Genomic DNA, 12,519 nt, shown 5'->3' with positions numbered 1-12,519 from the left:
CCATTTTTTTCATGAAGTGTTTCTTCTTCGCTCAATAGCTACGAGTCGTGTTTTCCTGTTCAATAATTTCTACAGAAGTTTAACTTTTGACGTCGTCATTTTTTCTTTTTTTTTTTTAAATTAATTGATTGCTTTTTCTCTTCAACAACATCTTTCTGGTTATGTTCACATCTCTGCTGCTTTATTGATAAAAACACAGTTTGGTTTTTTGGCGTATAAGAAGAAATCATTGATACCGTCCACAAATGCAAACATACAAAAACAATATCAACAAACTATCGGTGAACATCCTAAATCAACAATATCAACATCCTAACTTTTCTAGTAATTATTGCTTGTTTTTACAACTCGCCTCTATCTAAGTAATAATTTATCAATTTTCTTCGCAAAACGTCTCCAATCTCAACTTCTTTCACGAAAGTTTTTGATTATTGATGATTGATCTGTTCGCCAATATCCGCAACCAATTATGCAGCCTTGGTATTTATCAAATCAACTCTATAGCCATTAGTTGGCGACAATTGAGAGAATTTTTTGCTAAAGAAAGCTCCACCGTATGTGATTATATCTCTCAGTAGACTAGTCAGGTATTTGATTGAAGCCACGTGCCACGTACTTTGCTTAAGATATATATATCGTTCCATTCTCTTCATCAGATTGTCAGGGCCAAAACATTGATTTCGCTCACAAAGTCATTCAACTTATGCGTCAATTGTCTCCATTTGCCGTCTTTGAAAGCTGCTTCTGCGCACGTCGGTTTCACTTTTGATAATTATCTGGGTTCTTTTTTATGGCGTTTTGTTTATCATGTCGGACTATATCATTGCTTTGTATTTCTATGTATTGGATGGCGTTTCCTTGTTTGTCTTCCTGTCAATGTCTGTCTTTGATTCGTTTTGCGTTCAGTTTAATATTGCGCAGTCTTCTTTAGCTGTCGATGAAAACATAGGCATATATGCGTCCAGCAAAAGACGGTATCTGCTGGTCTACGCCTACATCACCGTGAATTTTCTCATGTTGTTTCCTGGTGTTTGCATCAATCAAAATTGTGTGGCTGCTTTATCTATGCTTTTCCTTGTCTCAAAATTTTAATTCTCTTTTTATTTGTGTTCGATATCCTTTAACAACTCCTTCAGATACTTCGTCCTCTCTGTCCCAATTTCTTAAGCTATTTCGCCTCTTTTTCTCGTAATTAATATAACTGTTTACAAAACGTTCTGTTGAAATAACAATTTGTGTCTTAGTAGTATACCAAATGGCCGGGGGATCGTTAAGGGGGGGGGGGGGGGGGGGGGTCAAGTCGGGGGAGTCTAATCATAGGGCGCCGCATAACCTTAAAATTGGCTCCATAATTTCCAAAGATGGTGAAATTAGTATATTAACATCTCCCAGTGATTACCGGGTGTGTGGAGCAGATCTTTAAAATTAAGCGCCAACATTTTGTGAACCCCTCGAAAAGATCTAATTTAACCAACACAGCCGCAAATTACTGCTTCCCTGGCGGCTTTCATGGAATCCTAAAATTATTTTTTTCTCAAATCCGACTTAAGAAGTTTGTTTACGTTGCTACAGTCATTGTTAACTTTCGAATATCAATTTTAAAACATGGTGAGGGCATAACTTTTTCATAATTATGACTCTTTCAGTTAATTTTTTGTTTCTTTCAAAATTGTTTCCTTAAGTTTCCACTATTTTGCTTTGGGGAATTATAGACATCTTTAAACTCAATCTCTTGAAAAATCGGGGCTCTTAGTTCTAAAAAACCATAGCATGGTGCTATTCATTTATTTAAAAATACAATGAAGCAAGCAGTTTCAATTTAGAAAAATCATGCAAAAGATTTTTTTCCAAGGTTAACAATCTGTTTTTTCAATAGAGATCTTCTAGCGGACTCTATTTTTGAATGCGTCTTTTCTGCTTCTAATATTAGAGGAATCGCGTTCAATGCTTTCTGGATCGCTAGTTAGATCGACCATTGTACTAGTATTTCTTTCCTCCCGGGCTTATGACAGAGAAAAAAGGTTGTATCTGAATGGTTTCTGAACAACTTTGCAATTGCCTGCTGAATGTTCGATTAATTCCCTCTCTTTACATTTCATTGGTTCATACCTGATCCAAGAACTACAAACTCACATAATTTTTCTGAATCTGAGCTGCTTTTCTGCCATTTTAAGGTTTCCTTCCAACCACTTTCATTAACAATTTCAGCAATAAAAAGATCATCAAAGGTCCCGAAGTGACCAAACGGCTGAGATGTCAAACCATCGTGCCGACGGAATTTCTTTGAATTGATTGATCACAGTGGACTATTATTGATCGCATCTGTTCGAATTTCGTGTTTTTTTATTGAATTCTAACAGTTTTCAGTCAAAAAGGCTGATTTTTGGATATCCCCTCATTGAGTTTTTCATGAACCAAATGTTTTTTTTTTGATGTTGCGGTGATTCGTTTTGTAAGTCCTTGTCCAAATCATAAGAACAAGAAGATATGAATAAAAATAATGAAATTTGGTGGTTTTTCACTGGTTTTTCAATAAGAATTCTTAAGATATTTTAAAAATAGCCAAAGTAAAGGTTTTTTTTTGTTACGTTTACAAGCAGTAAAAACCAACCCTGATACTACAAGACTGTAATATTTTTGTTTCAAGCCTTCAATTTATATCATTATTTTTCACCCAGTTCATCTGTAAATCTCAAAAAAGTTTTATCATAATTTTAGTTGTACGGTAGGTTGTTGTTTTGGTAGTTGGAAAATCAAACATTTCGTCCTGTCTTTTGAGATCGTCCTTAATTAAAGCATTCCGTTTCCGAGCAGAGCAGCTCAAGGTTGAGTTTCGGTGTCAATTTCTCATATTGAAAATTAAACGTGAATCTTTTGCGAGATCCAAAAAGACTGCACCAGTGATTCTTGGTTTTTTCCAATGTAGTACAGAAGGGTTGAACGTATTAGTGGCAAAATTTCAGTCTATTATCTTAAGCAATTTCTGATTTCGCACAACTCCTGCCCTAGATTGTTTTTGTTCTGAACAATACTTAGTTTCTTTCTGTTATGCTATGACTCCATCGCTTACGTTCTTGTGGAAATTAGCTCGAATTATTTTTGTGGCAGTTTTTCTCAGTCAGTTCCGGATGCAAATGAGTGATCTCAACACCTAGTTCTCTATATGATGCGTTAGGTAATACTGGGCATAACTTTTTTAGAATGAAGATATTGAATCAATTTGGGTAAGTTTTGTAGGGTAAGAATCAAATTCGTACCAGCATTTCGTCTACTGCTCAATTCAGCTGTTTTAACGAGCTGCTTGGTGATCGTCTTTCTGGAAACAACACGTCTACTTCTACTTTGTAACCCGTGTCTGATACTTCGGAGTTTAGCAGTCGATTTTTGAACCCTGCATTGCGTAAATCTTTGAGTGAGAACTATTTGCGTTGATGTTTAATATATAGCTGGAATAATTTTCTTCGGCGTTAACATTTTTCTTACTGTTCACCGACATTATCCCGACATTTATCAACTTCCATGTCCAAGTGGTCGCAGTTTGTCACAAAGCGCAAACCCGGCTGTCAAGATTTTCAAATAACATCACCCGACAAATAAGATGCCCTGTAGTAATGTGCATAGTCAACAACCTGTTTTTTATAGCACCCTTCTCGTAGTTCGAGGAACACTGATGCGAGTAGAAACACACCAGTTGTGAGTTATAGATCGTGGTAGTCGCCCAATGTGCAACTTCTCAAATTATTGAAAACTTTAATTGCATGGTTGTTTTGGCTTCGATAAAAATATTTTTCACCGTCTACCGTTTATTTAACAAAAAATCTTCGTGTTGGCAATCTCAATTCTTGAAACCGATCAAAACTAAACAAGTAAGCATGAGCGTAGTCTTTTTTGTTTCAGCAACGAAATTTTTTCTGTCCCAAATATATTTCTGCTAAATAATTTTTCTATCAATTCAAATGTATTCGATGGCGAAATTAGTACCAGTGTTAACAATGATGAAGTCATGAACTTAAATGGATCTATGAAAAGTTCAGTTTTTTTTTCAAGGCTTGTGTCTTCTACGTCTTTTCATGATCTAATATTGCGCAGTCTTCTTTAGCTGTCGATGAACACAATGGCATATATGCGTCCAGCAAAAGACGGTATCTGCTGGTCTACGTACATCACCTTGAATTTTCTCATGTTGTTTCCTGGTGTTTGCATCAATCAAAATTGTGTGGCTGCTTTATCTTTGTTTTTCCTTGTCTCAAAATTTTTATTCTCTTTTTATTTGTGTTCGATATCCTTTAACAACTCCTACAGATACTTCGTCCTCTCTGTCCCAATTTCTTGAGCTATTTCGCCTCTTCTTCTCGTAACTAATAAAACTGTTTACAAAGCGTTCTGTTGAAATAACGGTTTGTGTCTTAGTAGTATACCAAATCGCCGGGGGATCGATGAGGGGGGGGGCAAGTCGGGGGAGTCTAATCATGGGCCGCCGCATATCCTTAAAATTGGCTCCATAATTTCGAAAGATGGTGAAATTAGTATATTAATATCTCCCAGTGATTACCGGGGGTGTGGAGCAGCTCTTTAAAATTAAGCGCCAACATTTTGTGGACCCCTCGAAAAGATCTAATTTAACCAATACAGCCGCAAATTACATCTTCCCTGGCGGCTTTCATGGAATCCTAAAATTATTTTTTTCTCAAATCCGACTTAAGAAGTTTGTTTACGTTGCTACAGTCATTGTTAACTTTCGAATATCAATTTTAAAACATGGTGAGGGCATAACTTTCTCATAATTATGACTCTTTCAGTTAATTTTTTGTTTCTTTCAAAATTGTTTCCTTAAGTTTCCACTATTTTGCTTTGGCGATTTATAGACATCTTTAAACTCAATCTCTTGAATAATCAGGGCTCTTAGTTCTAAAAAACCATAGCATGGTGCTATTCATTTATTTAATAATACAATGAAGCAAGCAGTTTCAATTTAGAAAAATCATGCAAAAGATTTTTTCCAAGGTTAACAATCTGTTTTTTCAATTAGAGATCTTCTAGCGGACTCTATTTTTGAATGCGTCTTTTTTGCTTCTATTATTAGAGGAATCGCGTTCAATGCTTTCTGGATCGCTAGTTAGATCGACCATTGTAGTAGTATTTCTTTCCTCCCGGGCTTCTGACAGAGAAAAAAGGTTGTATCTGAATGGTTTCTGAACAACTTTGCAATTGCCTGCTGAATGTTCGATTAATTCCCTCTCTGTACATTTTCACTGGTTCATACTTGATCCAGGAACTACAAATTCACGCAATTTTGCTGAATCTGAGCTGCTTTCTGCCCTTTTAAGGGTTTCCTTCCAACCACTTTCATTAACAATTTCAGCAATAAAAAGATCATCAAAGGTCCCGAAGTGACCAAACGGCTGAGATGTCAAACCATCGTGCCGACGGAATTTCTTTGAATTGATTGATCACAGTGGACTATTATTGATCGCATCTGTTCGAATTTCGTGTTTTTTTATTGAATTCTAACAGTTTTCAGTCAAAAAGGCTGATTTTTGGATATCCCCTCATTGAGTTTTTCATGAACCAAATGTTTTTTTTGATGTTGCGGTGATTCGTTTTGAAAGTCCTTGTCCAAATCATAAGAACAAGAAGATATGAATAAAAATAATGAAATTTGGTGGTTTTTCACTGGTTTTTCAATAAGAATTCTTAAGATATTTTAAAAATAGCCAAAGTAAAGGTTTTTTTTTGTTACGTTTACAAGCAGTAAAAACCAACCCTGATACTACAAGACTGTAATATTTTTGTTTCAAGCCTTCAATTTATATCATTATTTTTCACCCAGTTCATCTGTAAATCTCAAAAAAGTTTTATCATAATTTTAGTTGTACGGTAGGTTGTTGTTTTGGTAGTTGGAAAAATCAAACATTTCGTCCTGTCTTTTGAGATCGTCCTTAATTAAAGCATTCCGTTTCCGAGCAGAGCAGCTCAAGGTTGAGGTTCGGTGTCAATTTCTCATATTGAAAATTAAACGTGAATCTTTTGCGAGATCCAAAAAGACTGCACCAGTGATTCTTGGTTTTTTCCAATGTAGTACAGAAGGGTTGAACGTATTAGTGGCAAAATTTCAGTCTATAATCTTAAGCAATTTCTGATTTCGCACAACTCCTGCCCTAGATTGTTTTTGTTCTGAAAAATACTTAGTTTCTTTCTGTTATGTTATGACTCCATCGCTTACGTTCTTGTGGAAATTAGCTCGAATTATTTTTGTGGCAGTTTTTCTCAGTCAGTTCCGGATGCAAATGAGTGATCTCAACACCTAGTTCTCTATATGATGCGTTAGGTAATACTGGGCATAACTTTTTTAGAATGAAGATATTGAATCAATTTGGGTAAGTTTTGTAGGGTAAGAATCAAATTCGTACCAGCATTTCGTCTACTGCTCAATTCAGCTGTTTTAACGAGCTGCTTGGTGATCGTCTTTCTGGAAACAACACGTCTACTTCTACTTTGTAACCCGTGTCTGATACTTCGGAGTTTAGCAGTCGATTTTTGAACCCTGCCTTGCGTAAATCTTTGAGTGAGAACTATTTGCGTTGATGTTTAATATATAGCTGGAATAATTTTCTTCGGCGTTAACATTTTTCTTACTGTTCACCGACATTATCCCGACATTTATCAACTTCCATGTCCAAGTGGTCGCAGTTTGTCACAAAGCGCAAACCCGGCTGTCAAGATTTTCAAATAACATCACCCGACAAATAAGATGCCCTGTAGTAATGTGCATAGTCAACAACCTGTTTTTTATAGCACCCTTCTCCTAGTTCGAGAAACACGATGCGAGTAGAAACACACCAGTTGTGAGTTATAGATCGTGGTAGTCGCCCAATGTGCAACTTCTCAAATTATTGAAAACTTTAATTGCATGGTTGTTTTGGCTTCGATAAAAATATTTTTCACCGTCTACCGTTTATTTAACAAAAAATCTTCGTGTTGGCAATCTCAATTCTTGAAACCGATCAAAACTAAACAAGTAAGCATGAGCGTAGTCTTTTTTGTTTCAGCAACGAAATTTTTTCTGTCCCAAATATATTTCTGCTTAATAATTTTTCTATCAATTCAAATGTATTCGATGGCGAAATTAGTACCAGTGTTAACAATGATGAAGTCATGAACTTAAATGGATCTATGAAATGTAGATGCTCCTAAAGGTTTTGTGTTTTCCTGTTTTTGGACCTAATCCAAAAAAAATGTTTTAGCCGAGTTAAACCAAAATCAACAACATTGTTAAAAAAATTTTATCCCTAGGCATTTTGTTAATTAATTATGCAATTTAATTAATCGAATCATTTGTTTTGACATTTTCAAATGGTTGCGTTAAGCCGCAAGCATGACTGTTTTTGACACGGCTACAACGATTTGCCGGGATATTTCTTCATTTTTCCATACTCCTTCAAAGAGATCTTAATTTCTGTGCTCCTCTTTCATTTCTTCCTTGTCAGCGATGACAGTCAGCGCACAGATTCCAGAAAGAGAGACTGCATCCACTTTGCCAGCTTTATCTGTTCCTCCTATCGAGACAGTGGTGAGGTGAAAAAATGGCTTTTGGCCCCCCGTCTGCTCAAATTTTCCTCAAAGCGCTGAATGGCAAACTTTTCGTGAGGATGCATATCATCGGTTACTTTTTGTGCCATTTTACGAAGATCTGTTTCCACACATCGAGTAATCATGTGGGTGCTGACCAGTGACGTCTTGGGTAACTTTTTTCGAAATGGCACATTGAGTTCACTTATTTTACCAGTCTCTGGCTCGTAAGTTAGTGGGCTGAAGTCTGTAGTGTCATTTGACACATAGAGTGGGAGCCACGAGCCTGTATAAGATGACTGCTAATTAGAGACACCAATAACCAGCCGCAACAAAAATGGTCAATCGCCACTATAGGTCAGCTTTGCTCCTAACTGTCTTAGGGAAGTTGTTTGGCTGTACAACCAACCCGATTAATGGTCGCCTGCTGTAGTGGGACCAACGTTCTGCTCCATAGCGTATCTGCTGTCTTTTCCACTGTACGCTGAATTTATTTTGACAAATTATATTTTTTGGAAGATAATACTGCGTGGAGTCAAAGTGCCTAACTTAGTTAAAGAACAAATGAAGTTAACGATACTGACTATATATAATATATAAGCGATGCCGAGACTAATAATCATGAGAGATATTTTTCCAAAACAAAACTGACTTACCTGCGACACAGAAAACTCTGCTAGTCGACTGTACACTAATGTCGACATCGAGGAGCCTGAACGCGAGCCTGGTAACCTCCACACCACCAATCTCACAGCTGTCTCCCCAGATATCCACGCTTAATTTTTGAAGCTCCGTGGTTTTCATTGAAAGAAACGCAACTGCTTTGACGCAAGAATTTAGGTCACTTCAAAATCCAGAAAACTTTTTTTCGGGCTTACAGAAATTTGTATAGTGAACCACTATTTCGGCGGTTGCTCGAGGAACGTGTCTGGGAGAAGGAATGAATGATTTGAAGCCTGTAATTTTAAGCCGAGATCGAATAGTGTTAATAATATTGTCAACATTTCCGGTTTTTGTCGCCTTTAGCCAAATCGTACTTGAAATCTTCCGAAGATCCCCGTTTCTCAAATAAGCGAGTAATCATAAATTGGGTCGTAGAAGTAAATCTACCCTTTTTGCTATCACCTTTACCGCATTTCTTTCTCTGGGAGTCTGTCTTCCCAGCTACTTCCCTTAGTCCTTGGAGGCTAATTATATGACATCAAACATAAAACAGAACTTGGCGCCAAAATCTTTCAGACTCTTTTGGAGTGCGCCATTCGTGTAGTTTCTCCAGTGCTCCCCTCCGAGTAGTCTTGCGAGGAATCATATGCTTCCAAAATTGAATATGATGGTGCCTGTAAAAGGATGCGGTTGCTGAACTTCTTGATAGTTCTGAGAGTGATGGAAGAGCTAATGGTTGTGAGATTGCTGATTCTGTTGATGTCGGGGTTCTTGATGAATTTCCTAACTCTTTTAAGGGCAGTGTCGATCTGTTCTGATGGTTTATAACATTAAAAGTTGAGTATTGGGGTAGCATTGTTCCAGAAAACAGAAAATTGACCAGGTTCCTCCGTTTTTCGTTCCACGGTATTTCCTTGAAGCCCGGTAAAATTAACATCTGCATAATTTCTGCTGCTATTGAAATCGAATGACTGCGTTGCCGTGGTATTGCTATTTTCGTACAAGATCGTGAACTTCCATTGTAGTTCCATCGACCATTTCTGAAAGTAGTCTTTTCACTGTTCGATATTTGTTTGCCATTTCTTTTACTGCTATTTCGTCAGGAGTTTTGGCGTCTATAAATTTTCGATCATGATCTGATGCTATCGAATAGCGATTCCACAATTGTTGATCTATACTTTTCTCGGTCATCGAAGAGTCGTTTGTCGTATCGGGCGAGTCGTTCATTTGTATGTCGTTTCGTACGCGTCGGTTTGTGCGTCCCGATTCGTATCTCGGCTATTTGACTGTCGGTTCGTATGTCGGTTCGTTTGTCGGTAGGTAGAGTGTCGTATCGGTTTTTGTCGATATTCGTGTCGGTTTTGTTTGTCGGGATCATTTCAAGTGCAGTAATGAATGAATTTAGAAGATTTTTAAACTGAATTTGAAAGCGGCGCAGTGATGAATGATCAGAGAGTGTTACTTAAATTATCCATATCCGTAGAATTACTATTTTGCTTAATTGGAAAACTAATTGTGGATTCTGGTGAGATTTTTAACTTGGCCTAACCGGCTTGGCCAAACTTATCGAAACAATTATGAAGCTTCATAGCGTCATAATTGTTTTGATACTTTTTAAGCCGTCAAATATATTAGTCACTAACTGTTTCTTGAATTTGATTAATTGAATTCTCAAGTGTTTAGATTTCATAATCCATGATTATTATACGCTCCCCAAATGGTTATGGTAATCGGAGGAGATCAAAAATTCTTGAATTACCCAGTTTAACTATACTTTGTAATTCTAGGTTATACCCTTTTTTTTTCCTGTGATTTTTAACTTGGCCTAACCGACTTGGCCAAATTTAGGTTAGGCTTCATAGCCAGTGGATAGACTTCATAGCCAACTAGAGTCATAATTGTTTCGATACTTTTGAACCGTCAACTAAAAGAGTCACTATTTAGTGTTTCTTGAGTTTGATTAATTGGATTTTCAAGTGTTAGATTTCATAATTCGTGATTATCTTACGCTCCCCAAATGGTTATGCTAATTTTTGATCTCTCCAGTTTAACTATTCTTTGCAATTATACCCTAGTTTATACCTTTTTTGCTGTTATATGGCCCGGCATTTTGCTTTCTTGAAAAAAATGTTTCACCTTCTAAAATATTTTTTTTCCAGTAAACAAATCACTAAATATACCATCGTTTTTGAATTGTATGTGAACTGGCGCCGTTTAGTATACCCACCCCAAATACGGAAAGAGTCGGTTCAGTTTTGCAAAATCTCAAATCTTGACCGAAAGGAATGTGTAATGGCACCGCGCAGTCTTTTGCCCATCCTATGAACTGAAATAGTTTGTTCTAGTTTTGCGAAATCTCAATAGTTCTTGTTGTAGTTCAAATCAATCTCAAATACTGATTAGTTTTCTCCAATTTCGTTCCAATTTCATTCCAATTTACAGTACAAATTTTAACTCAATGAGAAAATTGCAATGTACACTGACAAGTTTTTTGCAGTTGCAAAATCCCAAATACTGACAAAATCCCAATACTGACAAAAACCCAAATACTGACAAATCCCAATTACTGACAAAATCCCAAATACTGACAAAATCCCAATTACTGACAAAATCCCAAACACTGACAAAATCCCAACAATGACAAAATTCCAAATACTGACAAAATCACAAATACTGACAAAATGGCAATTACTGACAAAATCCCAAATGCTGACAAAATTCCAAATACTGACAAAATCCCAATTACTGAAAAAATCCCAAATAGTGGCAAAATCCCAATTACTGACAAAATCCCAAATACTGACAAAATCCAAAATATTGACAAAATCCCAATGACTGACCAAAAATTCTGCAATTGCAGAACTTTTTGTCAGTAATTGGGATTTTGTAAGTATTTGGCATTTACAGAGCTGCAGCGAACTATAACCAGTAATTGGGATTTTGCAGAACTGCAACGAACTATAATCAGTATTTGTGATTTTAAAATGGGGGGGTAGTTAACAAGGTACAAATTTCGTGGGGGCAATTTAGGGGGGGTAAATCTTTATAGGGTGATGTTCACCAGGTTGCGCCTTATGGTGGGGAACCCGGTTCGTTACAAAGGTACCGCAGAGGGAAGAAAATAACAAGATCCAAAACCGCGATTTTGGATCTTGTTATTTTCTCCCCATCATGGTACCTTGTAACGAATATACCATCAAGAATTTTAATTTCAAAAATTATTTCTTGAAAATTGATTTTTTAGTATTGAAAAACAGCGCTTGATCATATCAATTTAATTTTAAATTATTTTCAGATCTCATTCGTTTTTTTTCGATTTGATTTCCTTTATCCATTTCCGATCAATCCGATATATGACTGGCTTCGAGTGCAAAAGTAAGTTTATCATAATGTTTATCTAAGAATACTAACGGGTCTGATGGCCTGGAGGTAAAGAATATGGCTCAAAAACAAGAGGTTAAGGGTTCAAATCCGCGCCTTGGCAGGATGTTTTTAAACTAACGAGGTAAACGTGCATCATAATTATTGTGGCCTAAAAGAAAGAATATCATATTATAATTTGCAGATTCCATTAAAATTATTGGATCTTTTTCCTTTTCCCCCACCTCACTTATGAATCAATTTTATATTGTATGGAGGGCTTCGCTTTTGTAACGAGGGCTAACGATGTCATAGCCTAATGATAGTTCGCAAACCAATTTTTGTAACAAAATCAATAAAGTGAAAAAAATGTTACTGTCTAAATATTGATTCTTTGTTGGACTGATTTTATTTTTCTTTTCGTTTCCAGAGTGCGACCTACAATTTTCGCAGAAAAGCAACATGGTCCGCCATTTTGCTGAAAAGCAATGCCAGAAGAGGGATGTGAAACTGCAGAAACTAACTGGCATGTTCTGTGGCACGGAGAACTTCAGCGACTGCTACAGAACTGCAAAGCATGTCTTGACGCCTGGATGCTGGGAGAGAATAAGAGCCAATCGAAGATTGGGCTCAAACGAAAGCTGCTCTCTCACACTAGGAAAAATTATAACTTCGTGAGGGGTGCCAATTACCATTCAGAGCGAAGCAGAGGAGGGCAACTTTGATCTGCGAGGATGCAATCGGCGATGATCAGAGTGAGTGAAAATGTGTGCTTTTGAAATAAGATATAAAATAAGATATGTTTATTGACTTCATATTCAAACTGTTTTAGCACTAAGCCAAATAATTCAGTCCACGTCTGCACAAATAGACTGTAACACGACAACGACAAAGAGACAGACGACAAGACGGACTACCGTAAGAAAT

Source organism: Symsagittifera roscoffensis, chromosome 6 (genome assembly GCF_963678635.1).
Source record: "Symsagittifera roscoffensis chromosome 6, txSymRosc1.1, whole genome shotgun sequence".
Taxonomy (NCBI): Eukaryota; Metazoa; Xenacoelomorpha; order Acoela; family Convolutidae; genus Symsagittifera; species Symsagittifera roscoffensis.
The sequence above is the reverse complement of the archived record's forward strand: the minus strand, read 5'-3'. Positions refer to the sequence as shown.